This window comes from Pongo abelii, chromosome 23, assembly GCF_028885655.2.
Source record: "Pongo abelii isolate AG06213 chromosome 23, NHGRI_mPonAbe1-v2.0_pri, whole genome shotgun sequence".
NCBI lineage: Eukaryota > Metazoa > Chordata > Mammalia > Primates > Hominidae > Pongo > Pongo abelii.
The window spans coordinates 9089902-9099441 of record NC_085929.1 but is presented as its reverse complement, the minus strand read 5'-3'; the positions used below and the strand labels follow the sequence as shown (position 1 = coordinate 9099441).

Sequence of the window (9540 nt, the reverse complement as noted above, 5' to 3'; positions counted from 1 at the left end):
GTCCTCTCTGGTCTCCCACAGACCCTCCCACATCACCCAGGTCTAAGGGGCCACCTGGCCTGGCCTGCGTCCCCTCGTCCCTCCCCTTCTCCACTCAGCTCCTGCATCGCCCTCCTGGGGCAGGGGCGGCGAACCGTCCAGAGCGAGAGGCTCCCTCACCCAGGGCAGCACCGCTCCGCCCCTCTCCGCACCTGCCCAGCCCCTGGCAAAGGAATCGCCTGGGCCTGGCCCTCTGCCCACCCCCCAGTGCCTGCCCTGTGCCTGAAACGGCGACGCTGCCAACAAGAGGTGCCAGAGGCCGCGGCGCAACCCGCCCAGAGTGCAGGGTACCACTCACCTGGGAGCGAGGGCACGTCCCTCCCGGTAGGCGATGTAGCTTGATAGTTTCTCTTGTTGTGCAAAAGTTTTTCAGTTTAATTAAATCTCACTTGTCAATTTTTGTTTTAGTTGCAATTGCTTTTGAGGACTTAGCCATAAATTATTTGCCAAGACCATTATCAAGAAAAGTATTTCCTAGGTTTTTTCTAGCCGTTTTATAGCTTGAGATTTTACATTTAACTCTTTAATCCATCTTAAGCTAATTTTTGTATTTGGTGAAATACGGGGGTCTTGTTTTATTCTTCTGCATATGACTACCCAGTTATCCCCAGATTATTTATTAAATAAAAAGTCTTTTTCCTATTGCTTACTTTTGTCAACTTTGTTAAAGTTGTGATGGTTGCAGGCATGTTGGCTTAGTTTCTAGTACTCTAGTCTGTTCCATTGGTCTATGTGTCTGTTTTTCTACCAGTACCATGTTGTTTTGATTACTATAGTCTTCTAGTATTGTTTGAAGTGATATAATATGATGTCTCTAGCCTATGTCTCTAGCTTTAGTATTGCTTTGGCTTGTCTATTCAGACTCCTTTTAGGTTCTATTTAAATTTTTGATGTTTTCTATTTTGTGAAAAATGACATTAGTAGTTTGATGGGAAAAGTATTGAATCTGTAAATTACTTTGAGCAGTATACTCATCTGCACGCAGATGATACTCCAGTGTATGTTCTGTGGTTGATGAGTGAAGTGTATTGTAATTCCAAATGGTCAAGCCGGACCCTACCCCCGCCCGGCCCCTCCTCTGCCAGAGCTCGAGACCTCTAGCCAGGGGCCCTCTGCAGCCACCGGAGATGGGGCTGAGGGCCGCTTCCTGACCCCGTGCAGCTGCTGCAGGGCAGACCGCCTGGCTTGGCCGCAGCCACAGGGACATCTGGCCCTGCTTCCGAGATATGGGGAGAGCAAGCGGGCTCAGGAGTTGCCTGGAGGCTGCTGCCTGCACACAGAAGGCGACTGCATCTTGGGTGCCCAGGCGGGCTAGAGGTGCATGGTCTGGTCGGCCTCAGGATCACCAGCGTGCCCAGCCTGAGGGCCCCCAGGCCGTGCCTCCCAACCATTCCTCCACCTGAGGGAGATCAGGATCGCTGCCATGGGCACTGGGCAGTCACCCTGTGTGGGGTTGAGCCGCGGGTTCTCAGTTCTCCGTCCTGTGCAGCTGCCGCCGGGCAGAATGCCTGGCTTGGCCGCAGCCACTGGGACACCAGGCCCTGGTTCTGAGAGACTTTGAGCGCGAGCGTGCTCGGGGGTTGCCAGGCAGCTGCTGCCTGCACACAGAGGGCGACTGCAGCTTGGGTAGCCAGGCAGCGGAGCATGGTCTTGGTGGACCCTGCAATGCGTGTGCGCCAGGCTTGAGGGCCCCCCTGGTGGTGCCACCTGCCCCGGTCTTCCTCTGCTGGAGCCTGGAGCAGCTGGAATGGCCACTCTGCAGTCACAGGGGATAGAGTTAAGTTTTCTTATCTCACACATGCACACAGAAAGGTAACTATTCTGTGAGGTAATTAACATGTTCACTGACTCCATTTTGGTAATCACTTCAGAATGTGCATATAAACGCATCACATGTACCATTTTTATTTCTCTATTACACCTCAGTAAAGCTGAAATAATTAACAGGATTGAAAGGATAAACCCACAGTTCTATAGTCACAGTTGGACACTTCAGTACCTCATTTTAATTAATGGATAGAAAAACCAGACAGAAGTTCATGAGAAATACAAGACATAAACAGCAGTAGAAGCCACTGAGAGATAATACACATATACAGGACAGTCCATCCAACAACAGCAGAATATACATTCTTTTCAAGTAAATATGGAACTTTCTCTAGGATAGGCCATAACTTCGTCCACAAAATATGTCCTAATCACTTTTAAAAGTTTGAAATCATACAAAATATAATTTACAACCACAAAGGAAGAAACAACAAATAAATAAGTGAAAACTGGAAAATTCACAAAAATGTGGAAATTAAACAATACAATCTTCAACTACCAGTGAGTGAAAAAATAAATCACAAGCAAAATTATAAAATATCTTGAGACAAATTAAAATAAAAACAAAACATACCAAAATTTATTGAATGCAGTGAAAGTAGAAAATGTATGGATATAAACAACTACATTTAAGAAAAAATCTCAAATCAATATCCTCACTCTATACCTAAAGGCAGTGGAAGAAAACAAAAAAAGACTGACTGCAAAGCTATCAGAAGGAAAGAAATAATAAAGAGCATAATTAGAGCATAAATCAATAAAATAGAAGGTTGGAGATCAGTAGAATTAACACAGATTCTTTGAAAGATCAAGCCTTTCACTATATTGACTGAGCAAAACATGGAAGACTAATTTTTAAAACAATAAATGAAAGCAGAGCCATTACTACCAACTTTACAGAAATACAAAAGGATTACAGGAGTATAGTGTGAACAACTGTGTAACAACAAATTAGGTGCCCTGGATGAAATGGACGAATCGCTAGAAAGACACAAACTACCAAAGTGGCTCAAGAAGAAAGAGAAAATCTGAATAGACCTATAACCTAGGAGACTGAATTAGTAATCGAAAGCGATTAACAAATAAACATTTATGACCAAATAGCTGCATTAACTGGTGAGTCAACCTAACATTTAAAGAAGAATTACTACCATTTCTTCTCAAACTCTTCTGACAAAATATATGAAGAAGGAATACTTGCTAATTCATTTTTTGATAACAGCATTATCCTTATCCCAAAGCCAAAGAGAGTACAAAAAGGAGAACTACAGCAAAATGAATATATAAGCAAAAATCTCAGCAAAATACTAGCAATACTAACAAAATACTAGCAACAATACTGTATAATCAAAGGATTGTAAACTATCACCCTGTGGGATTTATCCCCAAAATGAAAGGGTGGCTCAACATATAAAAAATCTATCAGTGTAATAAACTGTAACAGGAAAATGAATAAACACGTGATTATTTCCATTGATGCAGAAAAAACATTGATGAAATACAACACCCTTTTATAATAAAAATACTCAGTAAACTACACATGTAAGGGAACTTCTGCAACATGACAATGGGATGTATAAAAAACCAACAGTTAATATCATGATCAATGATGAAACACTGAAAGCTGTTTTCCTAACATCTAGAACAAGACAAGGATGGTGTATTTGCCACTTGTGTTCAATGTAGCACTGGCAGTTCTAGTCAGAGCAATTAGGCAAGACAAAGAAATAAAAGGCATCTAAATTAGAAATAAAAAATAGGAGTAAAATTATATCTACACACGATCTTATGTGTATAAAGCTCCAAACAAAACACAAAACCGATTATAACTAATAAAAGAGGCAGGATGCAAAACAAACATAGACAAATGAGCTATATTTCTATATCGTTGTAAAGAACTCTGAAAACATTTTAAAAGTTCCATTTATAATAGCATCAAAGAATAAGTTATTCAGGCATAAATCTTACCATGGTGGTATACACAAAACGTTGCTGAAAAAAACTAAAGAGAATGGAAATAACTCGAAAGACATTCTGTGTTCACGGGTTGTAAGAAAATATTGTTAAGATGACAATACCATCTAAAGTAATCTACAGATTCAATGCGATACCATCAAAATTCCAAAGGCATTTTTGCAGAAACAAAGAAACTCAGTCTAAAATTCATACAAAAATTCAAAGGATCTGACAGACAAAACAGTCTTGAAAAAGAATATTGGAAAACTCACATTTCTCAGTTTCACAGCCTACTACAAATCTACAGTCATCAAGAGAGTGTGGTACTGGCATAAGACCAATAGACTTTTAGAGCAATAGAACAGAACAGATTTGAGATCCTACAAATTATTCCTCACCTATATGGTCAATGACTGTTCAACAAGGTGGTCAAGTCTAGTCAAGGGAGGAAAGAATAGTCTCTTCAACAGCTGGATGTCAGTGCACAAGAGAGAAGTTAGACCCTCACCTTGCAGTATTTACAAAAAATAATTCTATATGAATAAAAGACTTAAATGTAAGTACTAAAAATATGTAACTCTTAGAAGAAAACACAAGGTAAACCTTTACGACCTGTGAGTTTTAAGTGTATTTTGAAATACGACAGAAAATCACAGATAACAAAATAAAATACACGTAAATTAGATTTAATCAAAATAAAAACCCTTTATGCATCAAAGGATACTATCAAGGGAGTAAAAAGACAATCCACAGTATGTGAGAAAATATGTATCTGATAAAATCAAAATGTGTATCTGATAAAAGCTTAATATCCCACAACTCAGCAACAGAATTTCTAACATCCCAATAAAAAAATAGGCAAAGGAGTTGAATAGACATTTCTCCAAAGAAGATACACAAATGTCTAAGAAGGACAAGAAAAGATGGTAAACACCATTATTCATTAATAAAATGCAAGACAAAACCCAAATGAGATTCCGCTTTGCATCCACTAGTAATGCTTTCATTACAACGACACAGAAAATCAATGTTGCTAAGGAGGTGGAGAAATTGGAGCCCTCATGAACTGGCTGCTAGGAATAGAAAATGATGCACTTGATGTGGAAAACAATTTGGTGGTTCCTCACAGAATGAGCATTGGGTGAAAAGCGAAATAAAGATGGAAATGTAAAATGTAAAAAATTTCTTCGAACTGGATGACACAACATATAAAGACCTCTGGGATACAGCAAAGGCAGTGCTAAGAGGACAATTTCTAGCCCTAAACACCTATGTCAAAAAGTCTGAAAGAGCACAAACAGACAATCTAAGTTCACATCTCAGGGAACGAGAGAAGCAGGTACAAGTCAAACCCAATCCCAGCAAACAGAGGAAATAACCAAGATCAGAGCAGAACTAAATGAAATTGACACAACAACAACAACAAAAAATACAAAACAAATAAAACAAAAAGTTAGTTATTTGAAAAGATAAGTAAAATTGATAAACCATTAGCAAGATTAACCAAGAAAAGGAGAGAGGAAATCCAAGTAACCTCACTAAGAAATGAAACAGGGGATATTACAAATGACACCACTGAAATATTAAAGATTATTCAAGGGTACTATGAACACCTTTTGGCACGTAAACTAGAAAACCTAGAAGATTTGGATAAATTCCTGGAAAAATACAACCCTCCTAGCTTAAATCAGGAAGAATAAGATACCCCAAGCTGACCAATAAAGCAAGCAGCAAGATTGAAATGGTAATTTTAAAATTACCAACCTAAAAAGCCAAGGACCAGAGAGATTCACATCAGAATTCTACCAGACATTCAAAGAATGTCTTCTTTCATTCAAAGAAGAAATGATACCAATCTTTTCACACTATTCCACAAGACAGAGAAAGAAGAAACCCTCCCTGATTCATTCTATGAAGCCAGCCAGAATCACCCTAATACCAAAACCATGAAAGGACATAACCAAGAAAGAAAACTACAAACCAATACCCCTGATGAACACAGATGCCAAAATCCTTAACAAAATGCTATCTAACTGAATCCAACAACATATCAAAAAGATAATCCACCATGATCAAGTGGATTTCATACAAGTGATACAGAAATGGTTTAACATATGCAAGTCAATAAATGTGATACTCCAAATAAACAGAATTAAAAGAAAAACTATATGATTGTATCAACAGATGCAGAAAAAGCATTCGACAAAATCTAGCATTGTTTTATGATTAAAGCTCTCTGCAAAATAGGCATACAAGGGACATACCTTAAGTTAATAAAAGCCATCTATGACAAACCCACAGCCAACATAATACTGAATGGGGAAAAGGTGAAAGCATTCCCTTTGAGAACTGGAACTAGACGAGGAGCCTACTCTCACGACTCCTCTTCAACATAGTACTGGAAGTCCTAGCCAGAGCAATCAGACAAAAGAAGGAAATAGAGGAAATCCAAATCTGTAAAGAGGAAGTCAAACTGTCATTGGTTGCTGACGATATGATATTTCGCCTTGAAAACCCTATGGACTCCTCTACAAAGCTCCTAGAACTGATAAAAGAATTCAGCAAAGTTTACAGATACAAGATTAATGGACACAAATCAATAGCTCTTCTATACATCAACAGCTACCAAGCAGAGAATCACATCAAAAACTCAACCTCTTTTACAATAGCTGCAAAAAACAAACAAACAAACAAAAGTAGGAATATACCTAGCAAAGGAATCAAAAGACCTCTACAATAAAAATTTCAAAACACTGCTGAAATGATAGATGGAGTCGAGCACAGTGGCACATGCCTATAATCCCAGCTACTTGGGAAGCTGAAACAGGAGAAACGCTTGAACCTGGGAGGCAGAAGTTGTAGTGAGCTGAGATCACACCATTGCACTCCCACCTCAGCGACAAGAGTGAAACTCCCTCTAAAAAAAAAAAAAAAAAAAAAAAAACAAGAAAGAAAAGAAATCATAGATGACACAAACAAATGGAAACGCATCCCCATGCTCATGGATGGGTACAACCAATATTGTGAAAATTGCCATTCTGTTAAATGCAATCTACAAATTCAATGCAATCCCCATCTGAATACCACCGTCATTCTTCACAGAATTACAAAAACAATTCTAAAATTAATATGGAACCAAAAGAGAGCCCTGTAGCCAAACCAAGGCTAAGCAAAAAGAACAAACCTGGAGGCATCACACTACTTGATTTCAAACTGTACAATAAAGCCATAGTTACCAAAACAGCATGGTACTGGTTTAAAAATAGGCACATAGACCAATGGAACAGAAGAGAGAACCCAGAAATTAACCCAAATACTTACAGCCAACTGATCTTCGACAAAGTAAACAAAAACATAAAGTGGGGAAAGGACACTCTTTTCAATACATGATGTTGGGATAATTGGCAAGCCACATGTAGGGGAATAAAACTGGATTCTCATCTCTCAACTTATACAAAAATCTACTCAAGATGGATTAAGAACATAAACCTTATTCCTGAACCATAAAAATTCTAGAATATAACACTGGATAAACCCTTCTAGATATTGGCATAGGCAAGGATTTCATGACCAAGAACCCAAATGCAAATGCAATAAAAAAAAAGATAAATAGCTGGGAAGTAATTAAACTAAAGGGCTTTTGCATGGCAAAAGGAACAGTCAGCAGAGTAAATAGACAACCCACAGAGTGGGATCCCTGACCCTGACCCTGACGCCTGACCCTGACCACTAACCCCTGACCCCAATCCCTGACCCTAACCCTAACCCCTAACCCAAACCCTTAACCCTTATCTCTTAACCCTGACCCTAACCCCTAAACACAACCCTGACCCTCACCCTAACACAACCCTAACCCCTAATTCCTAACCCCTAACATCTCTTAACCCCTAACTCTAAACGTTGACTCCTAACCCCTAACTCTGACCCCAACCCCTATCTCCAACCCCTAACCCTAAACTTAACCCCTAACCCCTAACTCTAACACCAACCTTAACCCTAGGTTCGTTACTACGTTTGTATTGACTATGTCAATGTTGATTATTATGATCGCTGTCTTTTGACTGCAGGGCAGCGAGGGGATTGCGGGTCTTATATTAATATTTTTGTATTGAGGCAGCACATTAGCATTACAGGTGCTTGTTACATGAGCAATAGGGATGCCATATTTTGTGTGTCATGTCTGCATTAGGAATGCTGCATTTATCTTCCGAGGTGGCGGTGTGGATCTCGCACTGCAGCCGCCTCACCTTGGCTGGGGAGAACCTCGGTGGGCAGGATTCAGAGGGGTTTTTGGTTTCCCGTTTTCCACACTGAACCCTTCTAACTGGTCTCTGACCCTGATTATACTGGGCTGCAAACAGGAAGGATTTTATTCACCTTCGATGCGGCCCCGAGTTGTCCCAAAGAGAGGCAGTGCCCCCAAGGTCTGTGCTGAGGAGAAAGCTGCTCTGCCTTCATGGTGTCCCTCGGGACTGTGCTGAGCAGAACGCAGCTCCGCCCTCGCGGTGCCCCCGGTCCGCCCTGGTCTATGCTGAGGAGAACACTGATCTGTCTTCGCTGTATCTCCGAAGCCTGTGCAGAGGAGAACTCAGCTCCGCCCTCGCGATGCTCTCCGGGTCTGTGCGAGGGAGAACGCAGCGCAGGCGCAGAGAGGGGCACAGCGCTGGCGCAGGCGCAGAGAGGTGCACCTGAACCTGAGTCCTAACCCTAACGCCGTCCTAAGAGCCCTGGGGAGACCTTAGGGAACAAGCATTAAACTGACACTCGACTCTGTAGCCGGTTCTGCCAAAAGACTTGGGGTCGGGATGATATGAGGGCAGGGGTCAGGGAAGAAAGCGTTCTGGTTTTAGACCCACAGGAATATCTGTGAAGCGCTCTTGGGTAGAGCATATGTTGCCAGGCGTGCGCTTGAAAAGAGCCTAAGAAGAGAGGGTGTCTGGAAGGAACTGGAGCGCCAAGGGAGGGTGTCCAGCCTTCCTGATTCAACACCTGGACACATTCCGGAAAGTTTCCTAAGAAAGCCAGAAAAAAAAAAAAATCCAGAGGCCAGGGGGTGCTCATGGGGCTTTACTAAGACTATCTGGCTTAATCCCCAAAGAACCCTGCCATAGCAGCCCATCAGTCCTCTGAGACAGGTGAGGAACCTGAGGTCGCAGGAGGACACCAGAAGGTCCAGGCAGAGCCCCCTTAGGCCCCCACACCTCCCCCCATGGCAGCTCCAACCCCAGCTTTTTCACTAGTGAGGCACTCTGGCTGCTGGGCCACGCCCACTCCCCCATGCTGGGAAGGAGCTTTGCGCTGCCTCCTGGCTGGGGACTGGGCACCGCCCTCCCGCAGCTCCGGAGCCGGCTGCCACCAGGGGGCGCGCCCGCGGAGTCTGGAAGCCTGGCGGCGCCTGTGCAGCGGCCACTGCACCTGCTTCTGCCCTCGCCGTGGTCTCTGCCAGGACCCCGACGCCCAGCCGGACCCTGCCCTCCAGCAGGGCTGCGGCACCACGGCCTGCGACAGCATCCCCACCTGGCATTATGCGCGCTCCCAGGGGCAGAGGTCGGGGTGTCCTCTGGCTGTGGCGCCGACCTGCAACCCCCACGCGAGTCTTGGGCCCTGGTGAAGGAGGGCGATGCTCCCTGGGTAGGGCGACCGGTCACCTGGGCTGGGAGGGCGGCTTAGGGGCGGAAGCAGCGGTCCAGGGCTGCCTGGCGCAGCAGCCTGTCCGAG

General features: G+C 43.0%; 1 pseudogene; it reads right to left on the bottom strand.

The window, feature by feature from the left end:
- Window positions 1-1095: 1095 nt before the first annotated feature.
- On the bottom strand, window positions 1096-1893 carry LOC134761223 (uncharacterized; annotated as a pseudogene).
- Between the last annotated feature and the right edge of the window lie 7647 nt (window positions 1894-9540).